We start from the raw sequence: 21,341 nt of genomic DNA on the forward strand, positions 1-21,341 counted from the left end.
TGTGGTCCTTTAACTTTTAAGATCTTCACTTTGCATAGATCATCAAGAAGGAATAGTAATACTTAATCTTCAAACTGTACATAAGAGCCATCTGGAAACATTCTGCTACTTAATGAAAAGTGTAGATAAAGTAGCTCTCCTTGAATTCACTGTTCATATATACTTTTCTTTAGTATGTGTGTGTGTGTGTGTATGTGTGTGTGTGTGTACAGGTAATTTGGCTATGGTTCTTTTGGATTGAGTCTTATCCGTAGTCACAAGATAAGTTCTCTTAAGCCTATGGAAGATTCTGAGCATATATATATATATATATATATATCACCTCTGATTAGCACAAATATTGAAAAGAACTATCAGTCTTTGAGATCAAAATAGTCTGCTACTGACTGTCGTACTGAACTTTAAATGGGTAAAATGTGTTTCAGAGAATGATTTATTGAATTCTTACCATAAGTTTGCCTTCTGCTTATGTAACTCTATTGGAATCTCTCATTCCATAGCTTTGGATTATTTTTGACAATTCTGACAGCATCAAAGGATAAAAGCCATGATATAATGAATAAGCCACACAAGTAAGAAATACAGATGTGGACTATAGACCTCCAAAGAAGAATTGAGCTGGTCGAGGATATGTGCCAGATATTGGAAATGTTAAGAGGTAAGTACTTTGCTGATTATTGTTGTTGAGGGGTGTGTGTGTATGTGTGTGTGTGTGTGTGTGTATTAGAGCGGAATTATTGCAAGAAGATTGCCATGATCTATGTAATAGCTGTGACTATTTTTATAAGAAAATTAAGGATACTTTCAGAAAATTTAAACTGTCAAAGTGGTAGTGAAAATCTGGAAAGCTTTTTAGGCTTTTTAACAGGAAATAAGCTTAAGAGGGAGTAAATGAAAATGAACTATCATTTATTGAGCTTTACTAATCAAGTACCAAAATATGTGTTATTCCATTTAATCCTCATAATAATTCTATGATGTATGTGTTATTATCTTCATTTTACACATAGAAAACGGTCTTAAATAGATTACTTGACTTGACAAAAACTGTGCAACTATTAAGTTCACGTTTGTGTTTTAGACACAGGTCTCTCTGACTTCTAACATTGTATGTAGAGAGAACCAAATATGTAAGAGAAGATTATTGCTGTACAATTTTATGGTTTTCTTATGAAGAATTAAACATCCATTTAATTTTAATTTTCTGAGGAAAGTTTTTGACATGATATATTCAGAAAATTCTTAAGCAACTCCAATATATGCACCTGAAGAAAAAAGCAGTGCTAGAGAAAGAAGCAACTATTCTAAGCAATGAAATAGCTATGATTCTGACACTCTTCCTTTTTGTTTTTTCTGAATTTCTTCAGATAGTATGTAAATGCAAACCAAATTTTCCAGGGAAGGTATATGTACCTAGAGCAGGTAAGTGTAGAAATGTAGACTTCTATTATGAAATCTGTTAAATTTATTCAGCTAAAGCAACAGTTTAATGTTTATTTCAACTGATTGTAGGCTCATGTCACATACTTTTGGACACTTGATCACTCTAAGGAATTTAAGCCTCTTTTATTTTTATAGTTTAGAAATGTTTATGTTTCCTTCACTGTGCAGAATCTTTTTGTCTTCAAGAAGTCCCAATAGTTCATTTTTGCTTTTGTTTCCCTTGCCTCTGGTGACATGTCTAATATGAAGGTCCTAGGCTGAGGTCATAATTTTCAAGAAAAGTGGAAATATTGATTTGATTTTTATTAAACTACAGCCTTTATAAGTTCTTCCACATGGTGTTTAAACTTTTAATTACATCTTTAATATTCATTTTATAATTTACTAAGTATGTACAAAATTATTGGGAACTGTGGCATTGTGGCAAGATCGTTTGATTTACAGACAAAATGAATTTGAATTTTAGTTCTGCCTCCTATTTACAAGATAAATTTGGTTAATTCATTTAGCCTCTCTGAGCCTTAGTTTTCTTTTATTTATTAAGTTTTTTATTATTATGTTCAGTTAGCCAACAAATAGTAGTACATCATTAGTTTTTGGTGTAATGTTCAATGATTCACTAGTTGCATATAACACCCAGTGCTCTTCACAACACATGTCCTCCTTGTTAAGATTTTTAAAAAAAAAATCAATTCCAATATAGTTAGCATACAGTGTTATATTAGTTTCAGGTGCACAATATAGCGATTCAAGAATTCTGCACATTACTAAATGCTCATGATGATTAATGTACACTTTAATCCCCATCACCTATTTCACCCATCCCCACCACTCTCTTCTTCTCTGACAACTATCAGTTTGGTCTCTATAGTTAACAGTCTGTTTTTTCATTTCTCTCTCTCTCTCTTTCTCTCGTTTTAACTTTGATCATTTGTTTTCTTTCTTAAATTCCACACATGAGTGAATTTTGTGGTATTTTTCTTTAACTGACTTATTTTACTTAGCATTATACTCTCTAGTCCCATCCATATTTTGAAAACGGCAAAATTTCATTCTTTTTTGTGTCTGAGTAATATTCTATTGTATATATATCATATTGTCTACAGCCACTCATCTATCTGAACTTCAGTTCTCTCATCTCTAATATGGCAGAAATAATCCATATCTCATATAGTTTTGTGTGAATAACTTGATATAATAAATGTGAATGTACTTTATAGACAATAAAATTTCATAACAATGTGAGGGAAAAGGAAATCTTTTCCCTTTTAGGGAACACTAAAGGACCGAGGAACTGTTTCTTTTGAAAAGATCAATAAAATTGATAAACCTGTAGCCAGACTTATCAGAAAATAAGAGAAAGGACCCGCATAAATAAAATCATAAATTAAAGAGGAGAGGTCACAACTGACACTGCAGAAATACAAACAATTACAACAGAATATTATAAAAAATTGTATGCTAATAATTTGGGCAATCTGGAAGAAGGGGATAAATCACCAAACTAAAATAGGTAGAAAGAGAAAATTTGAACAGACTAATAACTAGTAAAGAAATTGAATCAGTAATCAAGAAACTCTCAGCAAACCAAAGTCTGGGATGGCCTCACAGGCAAATTTTACCAAACATTTAAAGAAGAGTTAATACCATTTCTTCTCAAACAGTTCCAAAAACAGAAATGGAAATAAAACTTCCAAACTCATTCTATCAGGCCACCATTACCCTGATTCCAAAACCAAAGACCGTCACTCAAAAAGAGAACTATGGGCCAATATCCCTAATGAACATGGATGCAAAAATTCTCAACAAAATACTGGCAAATTTAATCCAACAATATATTATAAGAATAATTCCCCATGATAAGATGGAATTTATTCCTGGAATGTAAGTGTGGTTTAATATTTAAAAATTGATCAATATGCTGCACCACATTAATATAAGAAAGTATAAGAATCATATTATACTCTCAGTGGATGCAGAGAAGGAATTTGAGAAAGTAAAACATCTATTATTGCTAAAAAAATATCCTCAACATAGTGGGGCTATAGGGAGAATACCTCAACATCATAAAGTTTATATACAAAAGACCTAGAGCTAATATCATCCTTGATGGGGAAAAACTGAGATAAAAAGGTAAGAACTCTCCTTAAGTGGGTAGGAGAGTTTTTACCTTTTTATCTCAGTTTTACCTTTTTATCTCAGTTTTTCCTTAAGTGGGTAGGAGAGTTTTTTACCTTTTTATCTCAGTTTTTCCCCATCAAGGATGATATTAGCTCTAGGTCTTTTGTATATAACCTTTATGATGTTGAGGTATGCTCCCTATAGCCCCACTATGTTGAGGATATTTTTTTTTAACAATAATAGATGTTTTACTTTCTCAAATTCCTTCTCTGCATCCACTGAGAGTATAATATGATTCTTATACTTTCTTATATTAATGTGGTGCAGCGTAAAGTGGGTAGGAGAAGAATCAATGAAACAAGATGGGATTGGGATGGAGACAAACCATAAGTGACTCTTAATCTCACAAAACAAACTGAGGGTTGCTGGGGGGAGGGGGGTTGGGAAAACGGGGGTGGGGTTATGGACATTGGGGAGGGTATGTGCTTTGGTGAGTGCTGTGAAGTGTGTAAACCTGGCGATTCACAGACCTGTACCCCTGGGGATAAAAATATATGTTTATAAAAAAAATAAAATAAAAAAGGAGACTTTGTTTATAACCCCCCCAAAAAAATAAAAATAAAAAAGACTGTAACCAGAGATGAAGAAGGGTATTATAATCAAAGGGTCTACCCATCAAGAAGATCTAACATTTGTAAATATCTATGCCCCAACTTAAGAACACCCAAATATATAAATCAACTAATAACAATTATAATAAAGAAACTCATTGATAATAACACAGTAATAGTAGGGCATTTAACATCCCACTTACAACAATGGACAGATCATCCAAGAAGAAAATCAAGAGGGAAACAATGGCTTTTAATGACACACTAGACCAGATGGACATCACAGATATATTCAGAAGATTTCATCCTAAAAAAGCAGAATACACAATCTTTTCCAGTGCACATGGAACATTCTCCAAAATAGATCACATCCTGGGTCACCAATAATTCCTGAACAAGTACAAAAATATCAAGATCATACCATTCATATTTTCAGGCCACAATGCTATGAACCTTGAAGTAAAAAAAGAAAACATTTGGAAAGATCACAGATGAATGGAAGTTAAAAAACATCCTACTAAAGAATGAAGGGTTGACCGGGAAATTAAAGAAACAAATAAAAAACCTAGAAGCACATGAAAATGAAAACACAACAGTCCAAAGCTTTGGGATGAACCAAAGGCAGTACTCAGAGGGAAGTGTATTGGAATACAGGCTTACCTCAAGCAGAAAGAAAAGTCTCAAAGACACAACCTAAGCTTATACCTAAAACAGCTAGAAAAAGAAGGGCAAATAAAGCCTAAAACCAATAAAAAGAAAGTAAATAATAAATATTGGAGCATAAATAAATGATACAGAAACAAAGAGATGAACAAAAAACCCAAAGTAGAACAGATTAATGAAACTAAGAGCTGGTTCTTCAAATGAATTAATGAAATTGGTAATCACCTAACCAGTCTTATCAAAAAGAAAAGAGAAAGGACCCAAATAGATAAGATCACAAATGAAAAAGGAGAGATCACAGCCATGCCACAGAAATACAAGCAATTCTAAGAGAATATTATGAAAAACTATGTCAGTAAATGGGGCAACCTGGAAGTAATGGTCTAATTTTTAGAGACTTACAAAGTACCACAACTGAAACAGGAAGAAATAGAAAATTTGAGCAGACCAATAACCAGCAAAGAAGTTGAATCAGCAATCAAAAAAATCTCCCAATAAATAAAAGTCCTGCACCTGATGGCCTCTCTGGGGAATTCTATCTGACATTTAAAGAAGAATTAATACCTTTTTTTTTTTTTTAGCGGAAATTCTCCTTTTTTTAAATTTTCAGCATAACAGTATTCATTATTTTTTCACCTTTTTCATGAACTGTTCCAAAAAATACAAATGGAAGAAAAACTTCCAAACTCATTTTACAAGACCAGTATTACTTCAATACCCAATTCAGACAAAGACCCCACCAAAAAGGAGAATTATAGACCAATATCTGAAGAGCATGGATACAAACATTCTCAATATGAATCTAGCAAATCAGATTCAACAGTACTTTAAAAGAATTATTCACCACAATCAAGTGGGATTTATTCCCATGCTGCAGGGATGGTTGAATGTTGATCAATGTGATACAACATAGTAATGAAAAAAAAAAAAAGAGAGAAGAATCATATGATCCTGTCAATAAGTGCAGAAAAAGCATTTGAAAAATATATCTGAAAAATATAAAACACCGATGAAAGTAATTGAAGATAACACAAAGAAATGGGAAAACACTCCATGCTCATGGATTGAAAGAACAAACATAGTTAAAATGTCTATACTAAACCCTGAAAAAGTAAAGTTAAAAAAAAAGTCTATAATACCCAAAGCAATCTACGCATTTTTCACAGGTCCAGATCAAGCAATCTTAAAATTTGTATGGAAGGGCAAATGACCCTGAATTGTGAAAACAACTTTAAGAAATAATAACAAAACTGGAGGCCTCACAGTTCCCAGACTTCAAGATACATTGCGGAACTGCAGTAATCAAAACAGTATAGTATTGTCATAAAAATAGATACATAAAACAATAGAACAGAATAAAAAGCTCAGAAATAGTCCCACAATTATATGGTTGATCAATCTCCAACAAAGCAGGAAACCATGTCCAATGAAAGGAGGATAGTTTTCTCAAAAAAACCATGTTGGGAAAACTGGACAGCAACAGGGAAAAGAAAGGAACTGGATCTTTTTCTTATAGCAGACACAAATACAAATTCAAAATGAATTGAAGACCTAAATGTGAGATGTAAAATGTTAAAAATCCTAGAGGAGAACCCAGGAAGAAATATCTTTGACATAAGACATAGCTACTTCTTTCTAGATGTGTCTCTTGAGGCAAGGGAAACACAAGCAAAAATAAACTATTTGTACTTTATCAAAATAAAGTTTTTGCACAACAAATGATTAAACCAACAAAAGTAAAAGGCAAACTATGAAATGAAGGAAGATATTTGTAAATGGCATATCTGATAAAGGGTTAGGATCCAAAATATATAAAGACTTATAAAACCCAACACCCAAAAAATGAATATGCCAATTTATAACCAGACAGAAGACATGGAAAGACAATTTTCCAAAGAAGACTTTACGAACACTACAGCAAAAAAAAAAACTATGCTGGCTAACTGAACATAAAAAAAGACATCCATATAGCCAATAGACACATGAAAATATGGCCAATATAACTCATCATCACGGAAATATAAATCAAAACTACAATGAGATATCACCTCACACCTGTATGAATGGCTAAAATTAACAACACAAGAAACAATAGGTATTGTTGAGGATGCAGAGAAAGGGGAACCCTCTTACACTGTTGGTGGGAGTGCAAACTGGTGCAGCCATTCTGGAAAACAATACAGAGTTTCCTCAAAAGTTAAAAATAGAACCATCCTATGATCCAGCAATTGCAGTACTAGGTTTTATCCAAATCATACAAAAATATTAATTCAAAAGGATACATGCACCCCAATGTTTATAGCAGCTTTATTTATAATAGTGAAACTATGTACTACCCAAGTGTGCATTGACTGATTAATGTAAAATGAATATTTGTTATGAGGGAAATTAGTGAGAGAAAAACAAATACCATAGGATTTCACTTATATTTGGAATTTAAGAAACAAAACAAAGGAGCAAATCAAAAAAAAAGAATAAGTCAACTAAGAAGTACTCTTTAATTGTAGAGAACAAACTGTTGATTATCAGAGGAGGTGGGTGAGGGGATGTGTTATGATGGTGATTAAGGAGTGCATTTGTTATAATGATCATCGGGTTTTAAGTGGATGTTTTCAATCACTGCACTGTATACCTGAAATTAATATTACATTGTATGCTAACTAACTCAATGTAAATGCAAACTTAAAATTTCTTCATATTTGAGACTGATACTGCTAACCATATTCAAGCAATTGCACAAATAGAATATAAATGTTTCTTTCATAGAAAGATTAATGAATAGTATTTGTAACACATTTAAGATCATTGGAAGAAACTGACTACATAAGCATAATATTTAGGCATATCACCCTCATACATTCAAAAAATATCAAGAAATAAGTGATGGTATATAAGAAGATATCTATTTGTCTAGGGATTATGTATCACATTTACTGTGTTGGTATAGACTTTTGCAGCAACTTCTGTACTCCCCCCTTTTCTTTTCCTATGTTTCTTTCACTACCTCCCCAATAAATATACTGCAGGCCTTAAGGATCTTAAGGGGAGTTATCTCTGTCAGTGAATGCAGTGGCTGCTTATTATAAGTTTCACAGCAACAGCAAAAGTCACCAATGGAGAGTTCATGTCTAAAATCGTTATTAATGATGATTACAGAAAATGGGGCATTTAAGAACTAAAATAAAAAAAAACATCAATTTCTCTTATAAATAAATGGTTTGTGAATTGCTATTTACAAGCACTTAATTAGCTAGTTTTCATGTTAAGTTTTAATCAGATCCTGAAAAAGAGATTTAGGTGTATTAGATTCAAAGGCTTGGACAATGAGCATTAAGAAGAAGCCTACCGGGCACCTGGGTGGCTCAGTTGGTTAAGCCATTGCCTTCAGCTCAGGTCATGATCCCAGGGTCCTGGGCTCAAGCCCCACATCAGGCTCTCTGCTCAGCAGGGAGCCTGCTTCCTCCTCTCTCTCTCTCTGCCTGCCTCTCTGCCTACTTGTGATCTCTCTCTCTCTGTCAAATAAATAAATAAAATCTTTAATAAAAAAAAAAGAAATAGCCTACTGTCACAAAAACATGCATTCCAACACTTTCCACTCCATGGAAAGTACTATGGGTACAATTCTGTTGAGAGGCAACAACAGTTAAATATATGGGCAATGACCTCCTGGGGATTACAGCCTGATGGGGAACATGGAAAGATAACTTCAACTACTATCTTATTTGACAAGGAAAACTAGCTTGTGAGGCAGGGAATGTTATTCACATTTCACAGATAGGGGAACTCAGGTTCAGAGAACTTAGGCATCTTGCCCAAAGTCACACAGCTGGGTCATGGCTAGGTCAGGACTCAAATTCACTTTTTGGATTTTGATGGTTAAAATCTATGTATTTATTTATACAACACAGAGGGCTGTGTTGTAAAATGCATGTAACATACTTTAGTAGTAAAATGCATACAACATACTTTTAGTGTAATAGGAATTCAGAGTAGTAAATGCATATAATATACTTTAAGTGCAATAGGAATTCAGAGAAAAGTGTTTTGAATTCAAATTCTGTCTGAATCAGTCCATGTTTTTCTCATGAATGATCTGGTTCCTCAGATAGGTCTTGTAGATTGACTAATTAGATTTTAAAAGGGAATGAACAAGCCTGTCTCTGAATCCAATTCTTCATTTGTAAAACAGGGATGATGCTATCCCTTTCCCCCCTGTATCATTGCTATAGTTGAATAAAGTGATATATGTAAAATCTTTTAATAAATTAAAAAGCAATCAAGTACTGGTTGGGCTTGTGAAAGGATTGACATGCCTTTATATAAAGATTTACTACACCTGTCCTTGGAAGAAGAAGAAAAAAGAAAGAAACATAAGAAGAATTGGCAAGCTCAAAGCCCAGATTCCTATTTTATGAACATAAAGTGTCCAGGTCGCTATAAAATTACTAGTTTTCAGCCATAATTGTGTTTCTTTGTGTAGGCTGTTCAAAAATGTTGTGCCTGCCAATAGGAGGAAAGGTTAGACTCACAGAAGGATGTCCATTTAGAAGAAAGCAACACTAATGATCTACACAGCCTCCTAAATTTGTGTTATATGGCAGAAAGCCTTATCAGTTCCATAATTCCAGTTAATCTACCAAGATAATGTAATTAATTTTGTAAGGTATACAACAATGATCTCCTATATTTAGTGTCAGTTTTTCAATAACATTTAAATTATGGGCAAAAACATTAAACAATGTAAACTGTTCTTACTACTTACTAAAGTGTGAAAGTGTAAGTGCATGTGATTGATGTGTTTACATAGAGCTGACAGTGAAGATATGGTTTTAAGGATGGACTAAAATCTCAGGGCAAAGAGGGCTCTCAAAGTTCATCTGATCTAACCCCCATCTGATGCTTGTTAAAAAGGAATCTGGAGCAGAAAATGGTCTGGTGTTTCCTAACAGAACTTAATATGTATCTTATATAGTTATTTATCTCTCAAATTCTGTTAATCTTAGACAATAGTGCCACAGATTTTTCATTATTCTTATAAATTGACTTGAATTAATCTTTTCATTAACTTTTAGGGTTTTTAATAATGTTGATTGAAATAAAAGTGTTATGTTTATTTAAATGCAAACTCTTATTCTGGCAACTGGAAGATGAGAAGGCAATTTGCTCACTTCTGCTTATTGTTTCTGAATTATGCTCCTAAAAGCAGAGTCAATGTTCTTTGCATTCCTAAATATAAAACACTAATTCTTCTGGGAAGATGTTTTAACTGAACGCACACACACACACACAAAAAAAAAAAGTGGGTGGGGGGAGAAGAGCATTATCTTTTGGCTCACTTATTCTGGATGTGAATCTCTACCTAGATGTTACTTTATCTCAGGGAAGGTCATGCCACTAACTTGAATAAGGTTAGACTTTATAATAGATAATTATTACAAGGCAGTCCTCACTATATATGACTTAATTCTAAGGGTTATGTTATCTTTCTGTAACTCTAAACATAATTTCCCACCAAAGCTAGGGGCATCACAATGCCTGACTTCAAGCTGTGATCATCAAGACAGCATGGTACTGCCACAAAAACAGAGACATAAATTAATGGAACAGAATAGAGAGTCCAGAAATGGACCCTTAACTCTATGGTCAACTAATCTTCCAAAAAGCAGGAAAGAATATCCAATGGAAAAAAGACAGTCTCTTCAATAAATGGTGCTGGGAAAATAAGACAGTCGCATGCAGAAGTATGAAACTGGACCATTCTCTTACACTATATACAAAGATAAATTCAAAATTGATAAAAGACCTAAATAGGAGACAGAAATCCATTAAAATCCCAGAGGATAACACAAGAAGCAACTTCTCTGATCTTGGCTGCAGCCACTTCTTGCAAGACACATCTCTAAAGGCACAGGAAACTAAAGCAAAAATGAACTATTAGGACTTTATCAAGATAAAAATCTACACAACAAAGGAAACAGGCAACAAAATTAAAAGGCAACCTATGTAATGGGAGAATATATTTGCAAATGACATATCAGGTAATGTCCTAGTATCCAAGATCTACAAAGAACTTCTCAAACTCAACACCCAAAAAACAAAGAATCCAGTAAAGAAATAGGCAGAAAACATGAACAGATATTTCTTCAAAGAAGACATACAAATGGCCAACAGACACATGAAAAATGCTCAACATCACTAGCCATCAGAGAACTAGAAATGAAAAACACAAGATACTACATTTACCAGTTAAAATGGCAAAAAATAACAAGACAGGAAAAAACAAGTATTGGTGAAGATGTGGAGAAAGGGCAACCCCTCTACACTGTTGGGAATGCAACCTGATACAGCCACTCTGGAAAACAATATGGAGGTTCCTCAAGAAGTTAAAAAAAATAGAGTTACCTTATGATCCAGCAATTGCACTACTGGGTAGTGAAATAAAGTGAAATGAAGGGGCAACTGCACCCCAATGTTCATAGCAGCAATGTCCACAATAGCCAAATAGTGGAAGGAACCAAGATGTCCTTTGGCAGATAAATGAATAAAGAAGATGTGGTTTATATATACAATGGGAGTATTATGCCTCCATCAGAAAGGATGAATACCCAACTTTTGTAGCAACATGGACGGGACTGGAAGAGATTATGCTGAGTGAAATAAGTCAAGCAGAGACAGTCAATTATCATATGGTTTCACTTATTTGTGGAGCATAACAAATACCATGGAGGACAAGGGGAGTTAGAGAGGAGAAGGGACTTGAGGGAAATTGGAAGGGGAGGTCAACCATGAGAGACTATGGACTCTGAAAAACAATCTGAGGGTTTTGAAGGGGCGGGGGGTGGGAGGTTGGGGGAACCAGGTGGTGGGTATTGGAGAGGGCATGGATTGCATAGAGCACTGGGTGTGGTGCAAAAACAATGAATACTGTTATGCTGAAAATAAATTTTTAAAAAATGCAAGAAATTTCTGGAAGGCCTAAAAAAAAAAAAAAGAAAGAAAAGATGAATAGCTACGATCTACATCAACATGGATGGAAGTAGAGGGTATTATACTAAGTGAAATAAGTCGATCTGAGAAAGACAATTATCAGATGATTTTGCTCATGTGGAATATAAGAAATAGCACAGAGGATCATAGGGGAAGGGAGGGAAAACAGAATGACAAGAAATCAGAGAGAGAGAAAAGCCATAAAAGATTCTTAGCTATAGAAAACAAACAGGTTTGCTGGAGGGAAAGTGGGTGGGAAGATGGGATAATTGGGTGATGGGAATTAAGGAGAGCATGTGATGTGATGATCACTGGGTGTTTTATGTAACTGATGTATTATTTAACACTATATCTGAGACTGGTGATGTATTATATGTTGGCTAATTGAATTTAAATTAAAAAATATATACTTTCCAAGGAAACAATATTATAATGATCGCTAATCAAAACATCAAAAGTAATCATCTTTAGATGAAAAAATGCAAGTGACATTTCTTATTTCTTTAAAAGATTTTATTTGAGAGAGAGACACAGGTAGTGACAGAGATAGCTAGAGAGAGCACAAGCAGAGAGCAGAGTGAGAAGCAGGCTCCCACTAAGCAGGGAGCCCAATGCAGGGCTTGATCCCAGGACTCTGTGGTCACGACCCCAGCTAAAGGCAGACACTCAACCACTTGAACCATCCAGGTGCCCCAATATGCTTCCCTGTTTTCCAATTTTTATACAGTAAACATTATTACATATACAATTCATGAAAATAATTTATTGAGGTGAAATTCACATAACATAATAGTAACCATTTTAAAGTTGAGTAATTCAATGTCATTTAGTAAACTCAAAATGTTGGAACTCTAGCTGGAACTGGAACAACTCTAGCTGGAAAATATTCCCATCCTTCCAAGGTAAAACACCTAACTTATGAAGTAGATTCTTTGCTTTATCTATACTAAATATTTCAGGTATAACCCAAATATTTCATATGCATAGAATCATACAATGTATCTGACTTATTTCACTTAGCATAATGTTTTGAGATTCATCCACATTGTATTATGTATGTTACAGTACTTCATTTTATTTTATGGCTGAATAATAATCATTTCCTTATCCATTCATCCCTTGCTGAACATTTTGGCGGTGGCCATCTTTTGGCTAGTGAGGTCATATGGTAGTTCTATGTTCAGTTATTTGAGGAATTGCCAAACTTTCCTAGAGTGAGTGAATGCTTTTGCATTTCCACCAGCAATGTTTTTCCATATCTTCACCAACACTGGTTATTTTCATTTTTTATACACAGTGTAGGTTTTTTTTAAATTTTTAACGTGTTATTTTAATTCCAGTTAGCTAATATACAGTGTTACATTAGTTTCAGGACAAATGTACTCCTTATCCTATCACCTATTTAACCCATCCTCCTACTCCCTGTCCTCTCTGGTAACCATCAGTTTGTTCTTTATAATTAAAAATCTGTTTCTTGATATTTTTTTTCCTTTTGATTTTTGTTCTGTTTTGTTTCCTAAATCCACATATTAGCAAAATCATATGGTATTTGTCTTTCCCTGGCTTATTTCACTTAGCATCATACACTGTAAGTCTATCCATGTTGTTGTAAATGACAAAATTTCACTCATTTTAAGGCTGAGTGATATTTCCGAATGTGTGTGTGTGTGTGTGATCTTCGTTCATCTTTTCTTTTTTTCCTTCATCTTCTTTATCCTTTCGTCCATCAGTGGCTTGCTCCCATATGTTGGTTATTGTAAAAAAAAAAAAAAAAAGGCTTTAACAAACATAGCTGTGCATATCTCTTCTAATTAGTGTGTTGGTTTCCTCTGGGTAAACGCCCAGTAGTGAAACTACTGGATCATATGGCAATTCTATATTAATTTTTTTTAGAAATGTCCATACTGTTTTCCACAGTGTCTGCACGAATTTCCATTCCCACCAACAGTGCATGAGGTTTCCTTTTTCTCTGCATCCTTGCCAACACATTATTTCTTGTCTTTTTTAAAATTCTTACAATTGGGGCGCCTGGGTGGCTCAGTGGGTTAAGCCGCTGCCTTCAGCTCAGGTCATGATCTTAGGGTCCTGGGATCGAGTCCCGCATCAGGCTCTCTGCTCAACAGGGGGCCTGCTTCCCTTCCTCTCTCTGTGATCTCTTCCCTTCCTCTCTCCTACTGTGATCTCTCTCTGTCAAATAAATAAATAAAATCTTAAAAAAAATTCTTACAATTATGATAGGTGTAAAATGGTATATCATTATGGTTTTAATTTGCATTTTCCTGATGATGAGTGATATTGAACATCTCTTCATGTATCTGTTGACCATCTGCATGTCTTCCTTTACCCATTTTTAAATTTAATTATTAGTTTTCTCAAATTTGAGTTGTATACATTTTTTATATATTTTCAGTATTAACTCCTTATTAAGTATAACATTTGTAAATATCTTCTCCAATTCAGTAGGTTGTCTTTTTTTTTTTTTTTTTTTTTTTGGTGGCTTCCTTCTCTGTGCAAAAGCATTTTAATTTGGTTGCAGTCCCAATAGTTTAATTTTGCTTTCATTTCCTTTGCCAGAAGAGACATGTCTAGAAAAATGTGTCTATGACCAATGTCAAAGAAATTACTGCCTGTTTTCTTATAGGAATTTTATGGCTTCAGATCTCACATTTAGGTCCTTATTTCATTCTGAATTTTATTTTGTGTATGATGTAACAAAGTGGTCCAGTCCCTTTCTTTTGCATGTAGCTGTCCAGTTTCTCAATTCCATTTGGTGAAGAGACTCCCTTTTCCCCCATTGTATATTTTCCTCTTTCGATGTACATTAATTGACCATAAAAATATGAGTTTCTTTCTGGACTCTCTACTCTGTTCCATTGATCCATGTGTCTTTTTTGTGTCAGTAACCATAGTGTTTTCATTAGCACAGCTTTGTAGTATACCTTGAAATCTGGGATTGTGATACCTCCAGCTTTCTTGTTCTTTTTTAAGATTTATTTGGCTATTTGGGGTCTTTTATGGATTTATACACACTTTAGGATTGTTTTGTGAAAAACGCCGTTGGTATTTTGATAGGGGTTATATTATATCTGAAGATTGCTTTGGCTAGTGTGGACATTTTAACAATATTAATTTTTCCAATTCATGAGCATAGAATATCTTCCTTTTGTTAATGTCATCCTCAGTTTTTTCATTAATATTGTATAGTTTTCCAAGCACATGTCATTCACCTCCTTGGTTAAATTATTTTTATATATTTTATTTTTTTTCAATTGTAAATGTCAATGCTTTATTTATTAAACTTAAATTAAATTAAAGTTTAAATTTAAATTTAATTTGATTTAAAATTTAAGTTTAATTTAAGTTTAATTTAAATTTAAGTTTAAAAAATAAATCATTGACATAAGCATAATTTAATTTAATTTAATTTTTAAAATTGCTTTTCAGTGTAACAGATTTCATTGTTTATGCACCACACCCAGTGCTCCATGCAATACAAACCCTCCATTATATTCACCACCAGGCTCACCCAACCTCCCACCCCCCACCCCTTCAAAACTTTCAGATTGTTTTCAGAGTCCAGAGTCTCTCATCTCCAGAGTCTCTCATCTCCAGAGTCTCTCATCTCCCTCTCCAATTTCCCTCAACTCTCTTCTCCTCTCCATCTCCCCATGTCCTCCGTGTTATTTCTTATGCTCCATAAATAAGTGAAACCATATGATAATTGACTCTCTGCTTGACTTATTTCACTCAGCATAATTGCTTACAGTCCCTTCCACGTTGACACAATAGCTGGGTGTCCCACTTTCTGATGGAGGCATAATACTCCATAGTGTATATGCACCACATTTTCATTATCCATTTGTCTGTTGAAGGGCATCTTGGTTCTTTCCACAGTTTGGCGACCATAGCCATTGCTGTTATAAACATTGGGGTACAGATGGCCCTTCTTTTCACTACATCTGTTTCTTTTTGGTAAATACCCAGTAGTGCAATTGCAGGGTCATAGGGAAGCTCTATTTTTAATTTCTTAAGGAATCTCCACACTGTTCTCCAAAGTGGCTGCACCAACTTGCATTCCCACCAACAGTGTAAGAGGTTTCCCCTTTCTCCACATCTTCTCCAACACACGTTGTTTCCTGTCTTGCTAATTTTGGCCATTCTAACAGGTGTAAGGTGGAATCTCAATGTGGTTTTAATTTGAATCTCCCTGATGGCTAGTGATGATAAACATTTTTTCATGTGTCTGATAGACTTTTGTATGTTTTCATTGGAGAAGCGTCTGTTCACGTCTTCTGCCCATTTCTTGACATGATTATCTGTTTTGTGTGTGTTGAGTTTGAGAATTTCTTTATAGATCCTGGACATCAGCCTTTTGTCTGTACTGTCATTTGCAAGTATCTTCTCCCATTCCTGGGTTGCCTCTATGTTTCGTTGACTGTTTCCTTTGCTGTGCAGAAGCTTTTGAATTTGATGAAGTCTCAAAAGTTAATTTTCGCTTTTGTTTCCTTTGCCTTTGGAGACATATCTTGAAAGAAGTTCCTGTGGCTGATATTGAAGTGGTTACTGCCTATGTTCTCCTCTAGGATTTCTGATGGATTCCTGTTTCACGTTGAGATCTTTTATCCTTTTCAGTTTATCTTTGTGTACAGTGTCAGAGAATGGTCGAGTTTTTCTTCTACATATAGCTGTCCAGTTTTCCCAGCACCATTTATTGAAGAGACTGTCTTTTTTTCCACTCTATATTTTTTCCTGTGTTGTTGAAGATTATTTGCCCATAGAGTTGAGGGTCCGTATCTGGGCTTTCTCTGTTCCATTGGTCTATGTATGTGTTTTTATGCCAGTACCATGCTGTCTTGGTGATCACAGCTTTGTGGTAAAGCTTAAAATCAGGCCACATGATGCTGCCAGTTTTTCTTTTCTTCTTTTTCAACATTTCCTTAGCAATTCAGGGTCTCTTCTGATTCCATATAAATTATAGGATTATTTGCTCCAGCTCTTTGAAAAATACCAATGGAATTTTGATTGGAATGGCATTAAAAATATTGATTGCTCTAGACAGTATAAACATTTTAACAATGTTTATTCTTCCAATCCAAGAGCGTGGAATGGTCTTTCATATTTTTGCATCTTCATCGATTTCTTTCATGAGTGTTCTGTATTTCCTTGAGTACAGATCCTTTACCTCTTTGGTTAAGTTTATTCCCAGATATCTTCTAGTTCTTGGTGCTATAGTAAATGGAATCGATTCTCTAATTTCCCTTTCTGTGTTTTCATTGTTAGTGTATAAGAAAGGAACTGATTTCTGTGCATTTATTTTGTATCCTGACATGTTACTGAATTGCTGTATGAGTTCTAGTAGTTTGGGGGTGGAGTCTTCTGGGTTTTCCATATATAGTATCATGTCATCTGCGAATAGAGAGAGTTTGACTTCTTCACTGCCAATTTGGATACCTTTTATTTCTCTTTCTTGTCTGAATCACTACCCCAATCTTCTTTTGAGGTCCATTGGCATGAATGATGCTTCTCCATCCCTTCACTTTCAGTCTGGGTGCATCCTTAGGTTCAAAATGGATCTCTTGTAGACAACATATGGATGGGTTCTGTCATTTTATCCAATCTGCAACCATATGCCATTTTATGGGTGCATTTAGGCCATTCACATTGAGAGTGATTATCGAGAGATATGTTTTTATTGACATCGTGTAACCTGTGAAGTCTTTGTTTCTATAGATTGTCTCCATTATATGGAGAATATATCTATTCAATGATATTCTTAGGATTTTTCCTCTTTTATAGAACTCCCCCTTAATATTTCCAGCAGTGTCAGCTTGGTGGTCACATACTCTTTTAAACCTTGCTGGTCTTGGAAGCTCTTTATCTCTCCATCCATTTTGAATGTCAGTCTTGCTGGATAAAGTATTCTTGGCTGCATGTTCTTCTTATTTTGTGCCCTGAATATATCTTTCCAGCCCTTTCTGGCTTGCCAGGTTTCTGTGGACAGGTCTGATGTTATTCTGATGGGCTTTCCTCTGTACATAAGGAATTTCATTGCCCTAGATGCTTTCAAGAGCTCCTGTCTACAATTTAGATTCACCATTTTCACTATCAGGTGTCTTGAGGTTTTTCTAGATTCTATGAATTTGGGGAGAAACCTTTCTGCCTCTAGTACATGAACACTGGTTCCATTCTCCAGGTTGGGAAAATTTTCATGGAGAATTTGTTCAACTATATCTTCTAGTCTTCTTTGTTTCTCCTCCCCCTCAGATTCCAATAATTCTGCCATTGAAATGTTTCATGGCATCATTTATTTCCCTAATTCTGTTTTCGTGGCTTCTAAGCTGTTTGTTCCAGGCTTCCTCCTGATCATTCTTCTCTATCTGTTTGTTCTCCAGATCACTAATTCTATCTTCTGCCTCTGTTACCCTAGCTTTTAGAGAATTTAGATTAGACTGGAACTCATTGATAACATTGTGAACATCATTCCTGGTGCCTTTCACATCTGCCCTAATAAATTCTATTTTGTCACCCATGGCTTTTTCCAACCTAGCTATTGCCTGGATAATTGTTAGCCTGAATTCCCTTTCCAACATATGGTCTATGTCCATACGCAATAGCTCTGTTGCAGCAGGCACAGTCTCTGAATTTTTCTCCTGTTGGGCATTCCTCTGCCTAGTCATTTTGATGAGAGTTGGCTGAAAGGATGTGTAGCTGAATATATCGACTCTGGTGCAGGCAAGGTGCAACCTGGAACGTTTCTTTGCAATCAAGAGTCCCCACCCAAAAGAAAGAAAAAAGAAAAAGAAAAGGGGGAGGAAAGAAAGATAAAATAAAAAAGAAGGCCAAGCCCAAATGGGCCCCAAGGTAAGATTAATGAAGTAGACAAAGAAAAACAGACAAACAAAAAACTGACAAAAGTAGATGACAAGAGAAAAATAAATAATCAAGTAAAAACAAACAAACAAAAAGAACCTCATCAAGAAGAACCCTAGTATAAGATTTATATACTATCAGGACAAAAACAAATACACAGAAACACTGGCAGAAGAAAAGGATGAGAGTGGTTATAAATTCTCAGTGTGGGCGAGGAAGTTTATTTTGATTCTTCCTGGGTGTATCTTGATATCTTTGTTAAAGGACTGAACTTTCCTAAGATAAAGGGGGATTAAAAACTGATTTACCTATAGGGGTAGCATTGATTGAGGAAAGGGGATTACCTTAAAGCTTAACTCTGTATGAATATTTAAAAAAAATAAACTAAAATTAAATTAAATTAAAAAATTTAAAAAATAGAAAAGCAAAAGAAAAACAGGTATATGTATCAAAAAATTCAGGTTAAAAGATTATTATGGAATTTGATGTACTGGACATTTCACTGTGATGGTAAATAGGTTAAAAATTATATATATATATAAAAAAAGAACCAGAATAGTGGGAACGACTTAAAAATATAAGTTGTCTCTATGAAGTAGTGGTGGTTGTTCTCTTGTCTTGTGTGTTTTTTGTTTGTTTGTTTGTTTTGGTTGGCTTTATGGAGGAGGGGCCTGCCAAGTGAGTTTTCAGGCAGTATTCCCTGAGTTAAGTCCTCTTACCCCCATCAAGCAGGTGGGCTCTGAGGAAACAGGTTTTTCAGGCTTTTGTTCTCTGGGGGTATTTTTGTTTGTTTGTTCATTTGTTTTCTCTCCCCTTGGCAGCTTTTGATCATTTTTGGAGGTTTAGAGGAAAGCAAACTGCACCTAGACCTCCCTCTCAAAGAGAAGCCTCAGTCTGTTCCCCTCCAGGTGCTCCAGAGCACATAAATTCGCCCTCTGCTGCTGGCAGAACACATTCCCAGTCATGCTCTGGAGTCACAGGAACTCCCCCTTGTACCCAAAACCACGATAGCCATGGCTGTTTGGGCAGCTCCAGACCCCCAGAGAGGTCCCAAGCAGCAATAGCACACTGAGATTTTTCCAGTGCCCTGGGCTAGGAGTGCTCAGACTCTCCAGGGTCTGAGAGAGCACCGATTGGTGCCTGCACACACCTCTCTCAGGGGAGGGTGTGAGGCGTGACTCAGACTCTGGTAGCATGGCACGTGCATGGAGAGTGTTAAAGGCTGTGGTTCTGCTGGCTGCCAAGGCCCCCCTCACCCTTATGGGAGCTGCTACCCAGAGGCTCTCGGGTGTACTGGCAGCTCAGGGACCAAGACCTGTTTTCTTAGCTGCACTCTGGCTCAGCACCAGTGGTGGCTGTCCTAGGTTGGGGGACTTAAACCCCTGTCTCTAACCTCCCTGATTCCCAGAATTTACCCCCATGATCCTTTGTTCTTTTGGAGTACTTTAAACCAGACTCCGTTAATGCTGGTCCCCAGTCACAGGGCACTTTCTTATTGGGGTATTACTTTCCAATGTGTCACTTCTGGTGGCTCCCTCCCCCTTTTGTTTATCTTCCAATATCAGTCTGATGTTCCCACTCTGCTTTACCTGTCCACTGGCATCCTCTGCCCCCACAGAGATCCAGAAGTGTATAATTCTAATCTCAGGCTGATTTCATGGGTGATCAGAGCTCTTTGGTAGGTAATCAGCTCACTTTAGGGTACAGGTTGAAACAGTGTCTGCTCCTACTTCCCCACCATCTTGTCTCACCCATGTCAGTGCTTTCCTAATTTCTCTTTTTGCTACTTCATTACTGCATAAAACTGCAAAGGATATCTGTATGTTGATTTTATGCCCTGTGACCTTACTGAATTCATTTATCAGTTAAAATATTTGTTTTGGTGGAATCTTCAAGTATTTCTTCATCTATAAATCACTTTATCTATAAATAGTGAAAATTTTATTCCTTCCTTAACAATTTTGATGCTTTTTTTTGAGGTTTTATTTCCTTTTTAAAAAATTTTTATTTATTGGGACGCCTGGGTGGCTCAGTTGGTTAAACAGCTGCCTTCGGCTCAGGTCATGATCCCAGGGTCCTGGGATCGAGTCCCACATCGAGCCCCTTGCTCGGCAGGGAGCCTGCTTCTCCCTCTGCCTCTGCCTGCCTCTTTGTCTGCCTGTGCTCGCTCGCTCTCTCTCCCTCTGTCTCTGGCAAATAAATAAATAAAATCTTTTAAAAAATTTTTATTTATTTTTAAAATAAATTAAATTAATTTTTAATAAATTTTTCAAATAAATTAAAATAATTTTTAAATAAAATGAATTAAATTAAATTTATTTTATTTTTTTAAACTTCTGTTCAGTTTTCCAGTGTTCCAGGATTCCACACCCAGAGCTCCATGCAAGTACATAATACCGACCACCAGGCTCACCCAACCTCCTGACCCCCTCCCTTCCAAAACCCTCCATTAGTTTTTTATTCCTTTTTCTTGTCTGATTGCTGTGGCGAAGACTTCCAGCAGTGCTGGATAAAGTTGGTTTCATCTGATTCTTATTCTTTGTCTTATTCTTGATCTGAGAGGAAAAGCTCTCAGTTTTTCACTGATGAACATGCTGTTAGCTGTGTGTTTTTCATCTATGGCCTTTATTATGTTGAAGTATGTTC

General features: G+C 35.4%; 1 protein-coding gene and 1 pseudogene across 1 annotated transcript in view; both read left to right on the forward strand.

The window, feature by feature from the left end:
* The first annotated feature begins 343 nt into the window (after positions 1–343).
* ZC3H12B (zinc finger CCCH-type containing 12B) overlaps positions 344–21,341 on the forward strand; it is a 197,094-nt gene continuing 176,096 nt past the window's right edge. Inside the window, exon 1 of the mRNA XM_004780007.3 lies at positions 344–658. The gene's annotated coding sequence lies outside the window, so the exon portion shown is untranslated. The remainder of the gene's footprint in view (positions 659–21,341) is intronic.
* LOC101684446 lies at positions 9,148–9,401 on the forward strand (annotated as a pseudogene).

The sequence above is a fragment of the Mustela putorius genome, unplaced genomic scaffold, assembly GCF_011764305.1.
Source record: "Mustela putorius furo isolate JIRA1106 unplaced genomic scaffold, ASM1176430v1.1 tig00000250_pilon_pilon_pilon, whole genome shotgun sequence".
Lineage (NCBI taxonomy): Eukaryota > Metazoa > Chordata > Mammalia > Carnivora > Mustelidae > Mustela > Mustela putorius.